This window comes from Ochotona curzoniae, unplaced genomic scaffold (assembly GCF_017591425.1).
Source record: "Ochotona curzoniae isolate NIBS_2020 unplaced genomic scaffold, NIBS_Ocur_1.0 contig_2688, whole genome shotgun sequence".
Taxonomy (NCBI): domain Eukaryota; kingdom Metazoa; phylum Chordata; class Mammalia; order Lagomorpha; family Ochotonidae; genus Ochotona; species Ochotona curzoniae.
Window position 1 is genome coordinate 5,189,870 of NW_024465553.1, and position 15,877 is coordinate 5,205,746.

Sequence of the window (15,877 nt, forward strand, 5' to 3'; positions counted from 1 at the left end):
AACTCTGAAGACCCCTGCTGGAGAGTTGCCTTGAGCTTTTCAATGTGAAGCTTCAAGAAGGAATCACAGTAGAATATCATGCCTCAGTTTCCACAGGCCATTGGCTCCAAGACCCCAAGCCCAAGGGTGCCCCGGCACTGTCTGTGAGATAGTACAGTACTGAGGCGAGTGCAGTGCCAACATTCTCCAAGCCCAAGGGTGCCCCGGCACTGTCTGTGAGACAGTACAGTACTGAGGCCGGTGCTGTGATGGCTGCTTCCTGCAGTACCAGCATTCTACTCTGAAGCACCAGTTGGAGTCCCACATGCTGCTCGGATCCAGTGCCCAGCGAATGCACTTGGGAGAGTAGTGGAAGATTCCCCAAGTGCTTGGGCCCCATTGCCATGTGGGAGACGCAAAAGGAGTTCCTGGTCCTTGCTGCAGCCTGGTCCAGCCCCAGTCGTTGCAGCCATGTGGGAGTGAACCAGCAGACAGAAGATTCTCTTTTCCTCTCCTTGTTACTCTGCCTTTCAAAAACAAAAACCTTTAAACAACAGGATAATGTTCGCATAAAATCTTCCTCAGTACCTTAAGTCATTTCAGGTTCCTTTAAATATCTAATGCATATAAATATGATTGTGGATCATTACTGTATACCATATTGTTTAGGGAATGGCAATGAGAAAAAAGAGTCTGTAAATATTCAGTACAGACCCCTGTGTTTCCCCAAGTGTCTTCAGTCCATGGTAGGCTGAGCCAGAGGGTGTGGAGGCAGTGGGCAGAGGGCTGATGGAGCCGTGCGGCTGAAGGTAGACTGTCTGGGCTTGAATGTTGAGCTTCTCTGACTAGTTACCGTACCAGTCTGGGTTCCCCAGAAAACAGCCTGATGATACATCACCTGGGGTAGGGAGGGTGTGATCCAAGGGTGCCGAGGATGAGGGAAGGAAGGAGCACAGACAGGAGGGAGATGAGGGAAGGAGGGAGCACCAACAGGAGGGAGGTGAGGGAAGGAGGGGGCACAGACAGGAGGGAGATGAGGGAAGGAGGGAGCAGACAGGAGGGAGTGCAACAGTTTCTGTTGCGCATGTGCTGCTTGCAGCGCACCCAGCCTGGAGGAGACCATCCCAGAGCCCTCGCCTGCTCCTGCCTGCATTCCAGCCAAGAGGCATACACCTGCCAAATACACAGAGAAACAATGCAAAGGCTCCTCTCCCTCCCTCCGCACAGCAGCTAGCCCAGCTGTTAAGCCGCCTGAGTGCCAAGTCAGAGTACCTGGGTTTCATGGCTGGCTCCAACTTCCTGCCAGTGCAGGAAGTGGCAGGCAGTTGAGGATGGTTTAAATCCACAGGGCCCACCTCCTGTGCAAGGGCTATGGATTCAGCTCCCAGCCCTAGCTTTGATCTTGTGGCATTCACCAAAGGGGAGCTCTGGCTGTCTCTCTGCCTCTCAGAATAAATACATAATTTTAAAATGTAACAAAAGTTAAATGAAAAGCGAGTATTGTTTTGGTGCAAAAAGTTTTGAAATCCATGCACAGTTTTTTCATAATTGGCATTTCAATGAACTTCTTGAGGAGTTTTCGTACGCTTGGATTAATGTATGGATACATCTTAACGTGGAATGAAAATTAGATAATACCAGCGAAATACTGTCACCTGTCATTGTGAAAACAGCAAGATGATGTCAAAAAGTCATGGTTTGGCATTATGAAATATATATAGATAAAATGACTTTAATTGTGATTTGCATTATTACCATTTGTGACTATTAATTACAGTGCAATTTTAGTAAAACTTGTTTTACTAACATTTTAATGAATTGTATATTTTACATCAGAAAAAAATAATAATGTCGAGTGGAAAGTAGCCAGTGAGATGAGGAGATAAATCCTGATGGTTAATGTCGGTAATGACCCAAGATTTGTAATGAGCACTCTGCCGCTCATTACAGTCACGCACTTATCATGTAGTTATTTGAAAAGCAGAGTAACAGAGAGATCTTCCAGCTGCTGGCTCACACCTCCAGTGTCTACCATGTCTGGAGCAGACCAAAGCCAGGTATCTGGAACTCCATGGGCATCTCCCAGAGAGAAGGCAGGGCCCAGGGACTTGGGGCATCATCTCCTGCTTTCCCAGGCACATGTTCAGGAAGTTGCATTGGAAGCAGGGCAGCTGGGACTGAAGCCGGTGCTTCTATATGGGATGCTGCAAGTGACAGATTATTTGCCCACTGCACAACAATGCCAGGCCCGGTTATGCATTTTGTAGAAACTTGAGATATTCTGACCTATTACAATGGCTACTAGTTTGATTTGGCCTTGGTTCAGCCCTGGCTGTTGCAAACATTTTGGAAGTGAACTAATGGGTAAAAGGGTGCTCGCTTGCTCTCTCTTCTCTTTCTTTCTTTCTTGCCTTTCAACTAATTAAAATGAAAAGAAATGGTTTAAGCTGCCAAAACATTATAACAACAACAACATTTTAAGGAGAAAATGAACACATGAACTATTCAAATTTTTGTTTATCCCAGTTCTCGTTTACATTTTTGTGTAGTTTACACAAAGCCTAACCAAGGAGTCCAGAGCAGACCATGTGCTGAAGTTGGTCCCACTCTCTGGGTGTAAGGCCTTTTTCATTTCTTTACAAAACAAACAGCAATGATTGATCACATCATCATCCAATCCCACATTTAATCGCTTAATATTTTCTGTCATGAATTTGCTTTTTCCGTTTGGGTGGTTTCTTAGCCAAAGCACCAAGGAGTATTTTGACTCATACAAAAGAAAGCTTTTTTGTTTGTTTCTCATTCACTTGTCTTCCAAAAGAATAGCAAGTATCATTAGAATAGCTGGAACAGTTTTAGCCAAACATCACCAGATTTAGGCTTTCTCCACTTTTTGGTTAATTTGCAGAACACATTTGAGAAACGTGAGTATAAAGTAACCTCTATTTTTGTCCTTGAAGATCCCAAGTAGGACTGAGCTCTCCCTGAGTTGGCCACTGTTTAGTGAAATACAAATGTCCTTCACACATTTCAGCACTCAGGATCTGGAAGAATTCTTTGTATCTCTGGCTTGTAACAATGCCTGCTACTCCTGTCTCACTTGCCTTTAATCAGCATGCGATTTTTAGACCAACACTTTAGATATCTTTGTAATTGAAGTTACCAAGGCAACACAGGGCAAGTGAGGGCTTTTTGGTCACTGAAAGAAAAAGTACCAACCAAACAGCAAAATGTGAATGACCTTATATGATGCCTGAGACGCAGAGCATGTCATGGCGGAAACACACAGCTCCATCTACGCCAAGCACTTCAAACCACATTGCTCCAGGCTTTCTCCTTAGGGATTTATTTTCCTAATGAATTCTGGAGTTCTGTGAGTGACCTTTGCTTGACTGTTAGGAACACAGAGGTAACATGCTTGTGACTGCGGCTGCCCTCCAGGGCTTGCTGGTTGAGCAGTCTGCAGGCAGTTCCCAAGGCAGGCTAGCATTTGCTGATCTGCCTCAGAAGGACTGAGCTCAGGTGTTAAAAGAATCGTTCTGGTTTTCCTGAAGCCAGCATTGCTGGAGTAGGAGGAAACTGAGTGAGCATGGGAAGGACAAGCTGGCGAGGTGGGTGGGGGAGCAAGTTCAGGAGAGAGGCAGGGTGCGGCCGGCAGTGCTTCCCACTGGATCTGGGTTGGCCGGCCTTTCAAGGGGAAGTGTGGCCAGAAGTGAGGGACCCCAGTGAGCAGGCCATGCATTGACAATAATCCTGAACAGAGTACAGGCCTGATGGACAGCCACAATGCTCAGGGCTGTACCAGGAGCCTCCGAGTCTCCCATGTGGGTTCAGGAGCCCAAGGATTGGGCCATCTTCTGCTGCTTTCCCAGGCATGCTAGCAGGGAGCCGCGTTGCAAGTGGAGCAGCTGGGATCTGAATTGTACCCATATGATATGCTGGCACTGTGGACAATGGCTTTACTCACTATGCCACAACCCTGACCTCACTTTTACTTTAAAATTTAAAATAAATGAGTGAAAGCCAAATAAGGCTGCCGATGGAGATGTGAGAACAGGAGGGGCTAGGAAGTTGATCCGTCCAAAGCTGCCCACTGCCAGAACCCTACCTTGCACACTGAGATGCCAGCCTTCTCTTGGCAGGCCAGCCCCGGGAATCCCTTCTGCACTTCACCCGGGAATGTCCACAGCTCTTGACAAATCGGGCCGTTTGCCTTTCCAAGGTTGGGGCTGGCTGAGCGCACTCTAAGCACTTCGTGATTTTGCCCGTGAGGATGCCGCGTTTGGGCGAAAGTGCAATCCATAATCAGAATTCAAACACAAAGCCAGCCACAACTGCTTCTTTACTCAAAGCTATTTAAAAAAAATTTCTTTTAAAAATCATTTTTATTTGAAAGGCAGAGTTGCACACACAGAGGGAGAGACTCAGCGAGAGATCTTCCTTCTGCTGGTTCACTCCTTCAAGTGTTGCAACAGCTGGAGCTCAGCTAGGTCAACGCCAGGAACTCGGAGCTTCTTTCCGGTTTCCTATGTGAGTGCAGGGGCCCAAGCCCTTTGGGCCATCCACCAACTGCTTTCCCAGGCCATTAACAGAGAGCTGGATTCGAAATGGAGAAGCTGGGGCTCAAACTGGTGCCCATATGGAATGTAAGCACCACAGGCAGAGGTTTGATAAGCAAAGCCACAGCACTGGCCCACTCTTCCTCTTTTAAAATGGAGAGCCATAACAGAGCCCACCCATCTGAGCACCTAAACACGAGAGGGTTGGCCCAGGCACACAGGATGCTAATGATCTTCCAAGGTTTTACAATGTATCAAGCGCTTATTCCAAATGTAGCTTAGTAACACATCAGCAGCGAGGTGGTTCTTCAGGTCCCTGGAGCCAGCAGCTCTGGGCAGGGCCGAGCATCCAGTAGGTGTGCACGAAAGGCGTGCATTTTGGGATACTCTGTAAAGGTTGACCAAGGCCTTGCTACTTCAACTTGCAGCTACGAGGTGTGGCCGAGAATCACTCAAATGAGGGCCTCCTCTCACCAGCGGGTGGTTCCGCTTCTGGGGCGACTGTGATTCACCCCATCACACGCGGAAGGCCCCGTGCCACTGCTGGGGGACGCACTACAAGGGCCGGTCCAGCTCAGCACAATCCCTGCACCCCCGGCAGAACAATTACGGCCTGGAAGAGCCACGTTCTCGGCGTTGGGGCGTGGGGACCAGGCGGAGCGACCTAGAGCCTCCCGGTTCCACACGCTGTGGGCCGCAAACGCCGCCTCGGCCTCTCCGGCCGCGCCCGTTGTCTCCCCGCTCCTGAGTGGCTGCGGAGCCGGGATTAACCTTTCACCGCGGCGCTCTGTCCAATCACAGGCCCGCTCTCAGGCCGCCGCCGCGGGGCGAGGCGGCGCGGGGCGGCGCGGGCGCGGGTGGGATTCTCCAAGCGGCGGTGCGCCGTTGCCGCGGGCCGTGCGCGGGCTGCGGGCGAGGCGGGCGCTGCGCAGTCTCCGCAGGCGCCGGCGGGAGGGGTCCCGGCGGAGGCGCGGCGCAGGCGGCTCCAGGCCCAGGTGAATGGAGTAACCTGACAGCGGGGACGAGGCGACGGCGAGCGGGAGGAAATGGCGGCGGCGGCGGCCGCGTCGGGCGGCACCGGGAGGCCTGGGCTGTGACGCGAGCGCCGGAGCGGGCTCCGATGGTTCTCGAAGGCCCGCGGCGCCCCGTGCTGCAGGTGAGGCGGGCTCCCGCTGCGTCGCTTTGTGTCCCGGGGGGTGGGGAGGGGGCGGGGAGCGGCTCCGCCCGGCGTGGACTCCGCGTGGGCGCCCTGGGCCCCGCGCCGCGCGTCGGGGCCTGCCCGGGGCCCGCGGCCTGGCCAGGCCTGGGCGGCGCTCTGCGGGGCCGGGCGCGCCGCCTGCCCCTCGCCCTCCAGCCCCGCATCTCCTCCCGGGACTTTGCGTGGCCGCTGTGGCGCGGCGTGGGATACTGGGGGCCTCTGTCCTCTCCAGGCGTCCCCCTTAACCCATGGCGAGCTGGGGCTTTTGACAAGTCCTGGCTCGGCCCCACGAAAGTGGTGTGGCAACGCCGTGCGCCCCGGGGCTGGGCTCTGCTGGCCTGGTCACTGCATGCGCTGGCCCCAGGGGACTCCTGAAAGGGCGTGGAGGGGGCGAGGCCGGGGCCCCGACGGGTGGGGTGGGTGGGTGAGAAATCCCTGCCGGGGACCGGGTGTGCTGATTGGCAGATGATCAGATCTGGTCCCAGGAGGCGGGAGGCCGTCCTTGTCCCTCCCTGTGGCTGTTCCTTTGCCGGGGTGTTGATCCTGCATAGGAACCTTCTCTGAACTTGGGGCAGGCCCATGTGCGGTTGAGGTTCTGAGGATTGTCAGGACTTTGCCCGCTGGCGGTGCTGGCTGCCTGGTGGGTTTGTAGCAGCGGACCGTGCTGGTGGCCATCGAGGCTTTGGGGAAGGAAGGTGTGTGCTCCTTGCACGCACGCCCAGTGGTCTGAATGTTACTCCGAGTTCTGAACAGCCCTCTGCCAACCATCTCCCTGCGGCTTATTTTCACACCCAGCCAAGTTAAGAGTTTAGTAGCTGGGAAGAGGGATGGTAAGATCCCTAAATTGGAGTTTTTGTTGCAAACATTGAACATGGTAAACAAAAATATCCATCCCAACTAAACACTCAAAGAATGGATTGGAAGATGGGTTCTGGATTAGGCTCAGGCAATAAATGTTGAGATATTACTAATATCTCATGAGAACTAGCTTCTGGAAGAATCCATTTGCACTGCAAGGTGTATGTTTTAAGACTCCTGTGGTGTGTGTGTCTGGTATGCCAAGCAGGTACACACACACACACACACACACACACACACACACACACACGTCCTTATGAATATGTAATTATCCAAAAGCTTCATTTAGAGCATATTTTATGAAACGGTAACTTTTTTGAATGTACAGAAGATTACTTTTAGTGTAGTTGCTATGAACCAGGTCATGGGGTTACTTGTGGCACAGAGTGCTTCTTCAGACAGGTAGTTTTGGTTTCAGAAGCAAAGGCCTTTCCCTGCAGTTGTCTTTTAGTGTCTGGCTTTCCTTTGATGTGGCCATCCCCTCCTAGGAAGGTTAAGTTCTGGCGCTGAGTGGCTTTGTGGTTCTGGTATGTGCGTGGTGTAGCTAGATGGCTTTGCTGTTGCTGGGTGCTCCTGTTGTCACTTGAGACACCGTTTCATGTGATGTGGCCTAGAGAGTGTGGGGTTGTGCGTCGTCCGGGCGGTGTGGCACTGACTTGAGAGTGTGGGCTGTGTGTTGTCTGGGGGCGGTGGGGCACGGACTTGAGGGAGGGTGGCATTGGGTGTAGACATGCGCTGTCCTGTGCTCCTCTCTGGAAGCTGCGGGCTTGCTTCCTGGGAGCAAGCGGGTGCTTCTCGGACACGCCTCAGTTGTTACCTTCCCTTGGCGTCACACTTAGCTGTGGCAGAGGAAGGGAGTACCGGTCCAGGTGAAGTGCCAAGGCTGTACCCCGAGGTGCTTCTTCTAGAGAGATCTTTTAAAAAGTTGTACTTATTTATTAATTTTGAAAGGCAGATTTACACAGAGAATGAGAAAGATCTTCCATCCGCTGGTTCACTACCCAAATGACTGCAAGTCAGAGCTGAGCTGACCTGAAGCCAGGAGTCAGGAGCTTTGTGCTTCGTGTGGGTCTGCAGTATGGGTGCCTGTGCCCAAGGTTTTTGGCCATTCTTTGTTATTTTCCCAGGCCATTACCAGGGAGCTGGATTGGAAATGGAGCTGCCAGGAGTTGAACTACCACCTATATGGGATGCTGTTGCTGCAGGCGTTGGCATAACTTGTTATGTCCCCTCTCCCCCTAACACTTAGTTGTCCCCTTGCTTCACAGGCCAGGGACTGTTGAGACTCCGTGCTGATGGCCCAAGTTGTGAATCTAGCAGTGGCAGAGGCTGGGTTGAGTGACGCCTTGGCTTCAGAGATCTTGGCACTGCCGATCCAGCTGGATGCTAGGGGAGAAGTCTGCAGCGCCAGTCAGTCCTCAGTGAAGTCCCGTGTGGTCTGCAGTTAGCTGAGCTGCCCATGGGTTCTTTTGTCTCCACCTGATAAAATGTAAGCTGTACCATCTTAACCATGTCTGAGTGTGCTGTTGGATATACTGGCAGTGTGCTGCAGCTGTGCCCACTGCCCAGCTCTGCCCCTCCCTGTGCCCCGCCCCCAGCAAGCTGTGCAGCTCTCCATGTCTGTGGATGTGCCTGTTTTGGAGCCATACATTTGTGTTCTTGTGCTGGCACAGTATCTCTGGGGTTCCTCCTTGTTGTAAATGTGTCAACATTTCCTTTCCTTTCCCAGCTGAGTGATGTTGCATCATGTGTGTTGATGGTCCCCAATTTAAGATTTCTCTGTTGGAGTTCAAAAGCAGTACACATTGTAGAAACAGCAAGTGGCATTTGAACTTGTGTCTCCTGGGCTGCTGAGGCTGGGCAGTGGCAGCAGGCACAGCTGCTAGGTGGCCGTGCAGTCTTTAGAGGGAGGCCCTGGGCCTCCACAGTGGATGACATCTGTTAAATGCATTCCATCTTGGAATCTTTTTGTGTAACATGATGGGTTTATGAAGACACAAGCTTGTCATAAATCAGCATTTAAGTCTGTACATACCTGTTCCTCTCTTAATGGCCCCTTGGATTGCTTTCATCTTTTACTTTTTTAATACATGTATTTTACTTTTATTTGAAAGGCAGAGTTACAGAGACAAGGAGAGAAAGAGGTTTTCCATCTGCTGATTCACTCCCCAGGCCACAGAGGGTGGAGCTGAGCCAATGCAAAGCCAGGGGCCAGGAGCTTCTTCCGGGTCTCCTGTTTGTGTGCCAGGGCCCAGAGACTTGAGCCATGCTCTGCTTTCCCAGGCCACAAGCAGGGAGCTGGTTGAGAAGTGGAGTAGTCAGGACTCAAGCCAGCACCCAAATGGGATGCCAGTGCATGAAGGCAGAAGCTTAGCTTACTGTGCCACTGTGCTGGCCCCTCTTTCATCTTTAGTCAACTGTGAACCTGTTAGCAGTACGTAGGTCTGTCAGTACTAGCTTGAGTCTCTGCTTTTCCCCCATTTCTTTTGGGCGGGGGCTATACCCAGATGGAATCAGATTGTTACTTGATCCACAGGACACTAGCCAGAATGTGCTGCAATTGGAGTTTCATACAGACAGTGGTCATCTACAAACAGTTCCTCCATGTCAGTGAAAGACTTAGCACGTCGAGGCCCAGGATTGACTCATCTTCATGCTCTTGATTCCCATCACAGCGTCTTGGCATGAATTCAGATGAGTGCATTGGCTCCAACATGGAGTGATGTGCTTGCATCGCTTCTTGGCCTTTGGCTCAGATCGAGTGTGGAGTGATGTGCTCGGTTGAATCAGAGATGCCGATCAGATCTGTGTTTCACTTGTGTACACAGAAAGCTGGAGCCAAGCGAGGGGCTTTGTTCTCCAGGAGCGTGGCTTCTCCTGAGAGCCTGTTGGTGCACACGTGCCGTGCCAGCTCGTGGTCACGGGCTCCTCCGCAGCACCTGGACTTGTGTGATTCCTTGGTGGTTGCTGCCTTAGCTGTGGGATTTGGGCCTTGCCGTGCTGGTGTTCTGCTGCTTTGATGTTCAGGAAACGCTTCGCAGTGGAAGGCTGATTGCTGCCAAGGAGACGCCAGTATCAGCGCATTCTGCAAGAGAGGGCCGATTCTTTGACAGCCGCTTGTAGTCTGTTCCTTTGAGAGAGGACTGGAGTGGCCCTACAGTGGCAGAAGGACTTTGAAGATACCAGTGGCGGTGGGTAGGAGTAGCTTAGGAAGGAGAGAGCTGCTAAGTGAGGGCAGGAGTGACGCAGCCTGCCTGTGGCAACAGTTGGCTTTTACCCTTTGTAGTTTGTCAAACTGAAAGAGGAAACGGGACTAATTATAGCTGACGTTGATGAATGAAGGGAAGTAAACCAATTAATCAGAGGCAGCAGGTTGTTCTGGATGGAGAACACTCATTTACATGCATACATTGAAATGACATCAACAATATATAGATGGAGGGTTTCATGTTTTCCAAATGATGAAAACATTTTCATGTGTTGTTTTGGGGCCACATGTTAAAGCCTCGCGGGGGTGCGGCAAACAGGAATGCTTGAGTATGCAGGTGAGAACTGTTGTTGCGATTTCATTCAGTGTAGCTCCTTGGTCTCTGAGCTGGTGTCCTGCAGTGTCAGGGGCTCATTCAGGCTCTGGTCACATGCCACACAGCAGTCCATTCAGAAGTGGATTGCCCGCTGGACAGTGCAGGCAGTCAGGGCTTGTTCGCGGTGTTGTGCTGGTGTGAACAGTAGGACTGTTTGTGTAGAGAGTATCTGCTGGGTACATGAATGGATGAAGAGAGAAAAGCATGAGTCTTCGAGCCATAATTAATGTGATTTTCAGTGTTAGATTTTTGAGGGGCTGGCATGTGGCGCAGTAAAACCACTGCCTGCAGAGCTGGCATCCCCTGTGGGTGCTGGTTCAAGTCCTGGCAGCTCCCCATTAATGCTGCTTGGAAAACAGTGGAAGATGGACTGTTTGGGTTCCTCCACCTGCATGGGAAACTCAGGCGGACTTGTAAGCTCCTGGCTTCAGCATGGCCTGGCTCTGGCTCTGTGGGCCTTTGGCGAGTGAACCAGGAGGTGGAAGATCACTCTCCCTCTGTGTGTGTATGTGTGTGCGTGTGTGTGTGTGTGTGTGTGTTACCCACCCACCTCTCTGTAACCCCACCTTTTAAAGAAATCTTTAAGAAATTGAGTATAGAATCGCTTACGCATTTGTTAAAGTCAGAGAAGTGTTGGTACTTTACCATGTGTAATTACTATACATTTTATGTAAGTGTGTTGTGTGAGGATGTTGGTAAGACTGACTAGAGATAAAACGTGGGGGGTGCGGCGGGGCTTCCTGGTGTTGGGGTGCCTGGTCCCAGCGAGCACCTGCCTCTGGATCAGCTTCCTGCTGAGGCAGACCCCGTGATGGTGTGATTGGTTGCTGGGCCCCAGTCTGGGGACCGTGATGAAGTCAGACACCACCCTCAGCCTCTCAGCTGTTGGAGACCTTAGGGAAGGAACTGTGGGTGGGAGCGCTTTGTGCTCTCCTAAGTAAATAACAATGGGCGCCAAAACACATGACAGGCCTGAGTTTGGCCTTAGGAGTTTGGTTTTTGAGGTTTATAATGGCATTAAATGTTCTGAGATTTTTTTATAAGGTTTAGAGAATTCTAAAAGCTTAAGTGTTACATGGATATTCATGGCCAGACATAGTGTCTGGCATATAGGAAGTGCTTTGATTTATGGAGTGAATAAGTTAATTTACAGCTTTATGAAAAGTTACATGAGAGGCAGAGAATCAGAGAGCTCCCACTGCCCCCATCCTCTGAGTCCCTCCCCGGATGCCTGCCATGGCTCCAGCTGGGCTGGGAGCGAAGCCTGGAGCCAGGAGTGTCAGCCAGCCTCCCGTGTGGAGCCACGGCTTGAGCTGGCACTTGCCGCCTGGCAGGGTCTGCATTGTCAGGAGAGACTTGCTGATGAACACAGGTATTTAGGTGAGAGGTGGACATCTTAACCTGCAAGTTAAACACCTCCCCTGTGAGGCTTTTTTGATATTTAGAAGCTAGCAGTTTGGTAGGAAATAATATTGTTTGTGAGGCTTTTCAAAAGATTGTTACTATTACGATTTTGAACAAATCATGCTACTCTGTGAGGTAGGTAGGATTGTGCGAATAGAAACATTGTAGACTGAGGAAAGTGATAAGAATGGAGGAACGAAATTGCTACAAAATTGGAATTTTACTGGTATTGCCTGTCTTATTGTTGAGAGCAGGTTGACTTTGGTTGTTAGGGTTGTTTTAAGTGAAAGTTCAGTGTTTATAGTGAAACGTATTTTTAAAACATTTTTAATATTTATTTTACTTGAAAGCGTGACAGCAAGAGGAGGGAGAGAGGGAGGGAAAGAGACACAGCGATGTTCTCTCTGCTGGTTCACTCCTCAAATGGCTGCACAGACAGAGCTGGGCTGCTCTGGAGCATCTTCAGGGTCTCCCTGTGGTCCAGGGCCCAAGGCCTCAGGCCATCCTCTGCTGCTTTCAGCAATGGATCAGAAGAGAAGTAGCCAGAACTCTTAACTGCCGCCCATATGGCAGAGGATTAGACTGCGAAGCCACTGTGCTGGCCTCTGAAACACACTTGGGAAACCCTTCTAGGGGTTGGAAGATAATGTCAGTCAGCCATTCAGAAATATATTAATAATTAAAAAACAACAACACTTAAAGAACTTGAGTAATGAGAGAAGACTCTCAAATTAGACCTGATCTTGGCAGTGATGCCGAAGGCTCTGGGGCCGAGGAGGTGACTCAGGACCCCTTCTCCACCGGAAGGAGGAAGGTGCTAGACTCCACTGTGGCACCTTGGGTCTGCCCTCTGTGCGAGGCCTCACACGGAGCCCTGTCCGTGCCACACGCCTGCTGCACAGCTGTCACCCATGGGTGTTTTACACCTTCTCCCCTTTTGCAAATCCTGTCAGTTCTTGGGTGAGTTTTCTGTCTTCTGTCTCGCTTCTTTCCCCTTCTTCCTTCCTACCTTCTCTCCTCTTTTTCTTTCTTTAGTTTTTGACTAAAGACGTAATCATGATATTGCAAAAATAAAAATTTTCTTCTATAAATTTAATGTGATAACACAAAGGCTTTCATTCACTATGATTTTTGTCATCACTTTCGCTGTCTGAATGGAATTGCAATATATAAAGTGAATTTTAAGTTACCAGACCATTCTTGGTTGATTGTTGGGTGGTAGATTTGGGCACAGTGGGGATTGTCTTCACTGTCCTAGGTGGTCATGGAGCAGGGGCTCTCCGTGTGAAGTGGTTTTGTTGTACTGCTCTAAGTTCACTTCATGTGCAAGGATTTTTATTAATGACAGATATACCCAATAACATAAAAACCTAAGTATTCCTTCTGTGTTATGTGCTTAGCTACTTAAGATACCAGTGTTTAAATTCTCATATTGATTCTCTTCCTCATTAATTTGGCTTGACATTAATATTTATGTATATTAAATAGTTATAAATAATTATGACATAAGTAATGCACTATGGATATTTTGGACATTTCCTACTTTTGTATTTTTATAATGCATATATGTATATATTTTTTGCCTGTACATGTAATATTTCTTTATTTAGGTAACAATTTAGTGAAACAATTTTCTTGGTGATGTCTGTCCTGCCAGGAAGTAGGACATGAATTTTTTTTTTTGTTTCTTTTACTTTGAAAGGGAACTAGTAGACTCATACCTAGGTGATTTTATTTTGTATGTCCTGTTTTGTGACTTATTTCATCTTAGATGACAATGACTCGGTAGCTTGGAATGCAAGAGAGGAAAATGCTTGTACTCTTAGATGGTCTTTCTGGGGTCTGCCAATAGAGCTGAGAGAAATCAGCCCTAACGAGGGAAAGGCTTTACAGGTTGGTTGATGTTACTGTCTTCTGTGCGCTGAGGGTCTAAGGAAAAGCGGGATCCCAGAGAAGCACTGCAGAGACTTAGAGCATGTGAAGTGACCGGAGAGGCCGGGGACTCCCAGCACCAACGTGCTACAAACCTGCATGTCCTGGGTGTGGCTCTGTGCAGTGAGTAATTAAACAAGAAGACAAACAGTTCCTATATTCAAGGAAACTCGAGTCTAATTAAAAGTGTTTACGTGAGAATAGAGATTTGAAAGAAATGATTTAAATAAGAATTCTTTTAAAATTGTCGAAGCACACTTTAATATATAGCTTAGTGTGCCCCAAGCTGGTATGGGTGGAGCCCATAGGAATACGCTTGTTTGAGGGTCCAGCACTTTTAAAGAGTCAGTTAGGGGCTGTTAGGCATTCAGTGCCCAGAGGCCCCTGCTGGTGGGTGAGCTGCGCACGTGACCCAAGCCACAGGTTGGAAGCAGCACAAGCTTGGGGTCCAAGGGTTGGGGATGCTCAGCGCCGTTTGGGGCCAGATCTCCTAGAGGGAGTGGATAGTTTCCCTTTCTGAAGATTCTCAAATACCATGTTTTCTTGTGAAAGCTGGCAGAATCCTTGTGTTTGGGTAGTTCCACATTTCATTTCTGTGCTACTGTGTTTTTGGTATTCCTTTCACAATGCTATGGCCCCATTTTCCCTGTTTTGGAACCTAAATGCTGATAACTGTTTACCTTTTATTTCACCATTTTTCCTTTTTATTCCCAGGTTGATCTGTGGAAGACAACCATTGATGTTTTTTTTTTTTCAAATTTACTCTGTTTGTGGCTGAGATGGGGAAATTGATGAGAACTTTGTTCTGTCATCTGAGTTTGGCAGTGCTGAGAGTATAGCACAGCAGGTGGGGGAGTTTGCAGCTCCGCCCAGGCCTCCCCAGCTGGTTTGTGGGTGCAGGGTTGCTGTGCAGGGTGAAGCTCCTGCCTGGAGGTGAAGCCAGGCGTAAGGAGCAGTGCGGCAGGGGATGCGGCTGCCACATTCCAGCCAAAATTTGCTCTGCTCTGTGGGTCTTGGCCCAGCTTCCCTGGTCCACCTGTCTTCCTTTGTGTTCTTGTTTTCAGACAGAATTCTGCTCCCCTCCACTGCAGCGTCTCCCCCACCTCCCAGTTTACTGAAAAGGAAGAACTGTCTAGATTCCGCCCAGTTTGAGGATTTCTGAGACAGTGTTCACCTCTTGGCGGTTTTTAGAAGTATTTTCTGATGGTTGCTAGTGGGAAGACGCGCAAGGAGAGGGTTGCTCAGTTTTGGCAGTTTTCAGAAGCTTCTGGGTGCAGCTCATGGCTGGTTGCTTACAACGTGTGCTGCTAGAGGACTGCTGACTTTCCCTTCACAGAGCTTTTCTGCTTTGCTGAATCCTGGGGGAATGGCCTGCTCACTGTCTCCATGGAGACTTCAGGCCTGATGCCTGCCACTTCTGACCTCAGACTCTCCTGTTCTCTCTGCCCTTTGCTTGTTTGCTTTCTGTTCCTTTTTATCCTCTATTTCTTTATAAACTTACATGTATTTCCATTTTTCATGAGAGGCACAGAGAGCTTATACCCGCTGGTTCACTTTCCAGATGGCCACAGTAACCAAGGCCCAGGCCCAGTCCAGGAGCCAGGAACTGCAGCTGGGTCTCCAGTGTGGACAGCAGGGATCCAGGAACTTGAGTCACCTGATTGCCTCCCGTGGTGTGCATCAGCAGACAGCTGGGTTGTCCTGGACCCTGGGTGGTGCCCCGGTCCCTACAGGGGCTACAGAGCACTCTGAGTGGTCATTGACCACGTGTTCAATACCTGCCCTGCTTGCCGTCCCTACATATGTCTTTTACACGGTCAGTACTGGCTTAGAATCATTCGCTCTACTTTTGTTCAGAATTCAGAAATTCAGCTGTAGCAAGCTTGGCCAGTGAAAGCTTGTGGGCTCCTGCAGTGAGAGTCTAGTTAGTTTTGAGGTAGGGGCCACTTGGTTTATCTTTGTTGTCTGCAGTGCGGCTTTTTCCCCCTGTGGTGTAGGGTGTTTCAGCAGTAGGCAAGGCTCCTAAGTCCTTGAGCCATGTTCCCAGCGAGAGTTTCCTTTCTGAGCCATCAGATGAAAGTGATAAACTTCGTGCTGTTGGATCAGAGTGAGTTGCCGAGCAGCAGGTGTCAGAGCAGATTCTGCCCTAGAGTTGTGGAGTGGAGATGCTTTACAGATAGTTGGCATTGCAGGTGATATGCCCTGGAATACTCAAGGAATGAAATACTCATTTGTTTTGAAGCAGAAGGTGCAGAAAAAGTTTTTTTTTTTAGTTTGTTTTCATTGGAAAGGGAGACTTACAGACAGAAAGAGAGAGAGATCTTCCAGCTGTTGGTTCACTCCCTAAGTGGTTACAACAGTTG

At 49.7% G+C, this 15,877-nt stretch overlaps 1 protein-coding gene across 1 annotated transcript in view; it reads left to right on the top strand.

Annotated features, from left to right (window-relative positions):
* The first annotated feature begins 5,373 nt into the window (after positions 1 to 5,373).
* DICER1 (dicer 1, ribonuclease III) overlaps positions 5,374 to 15,877 on the top strand; it is a 53,450-nt gene continuing 42,946 nt past the window's right edge. The window contains exon 1 of the mRNA XM_040975110.1: positions 5,374 to 5,694. The gene's annotated coding sequence lies outside the window, so the exon portion shown is untranslated. The remainder of the gene's footprint in view (positions 5,695 to 15,877) is intronic.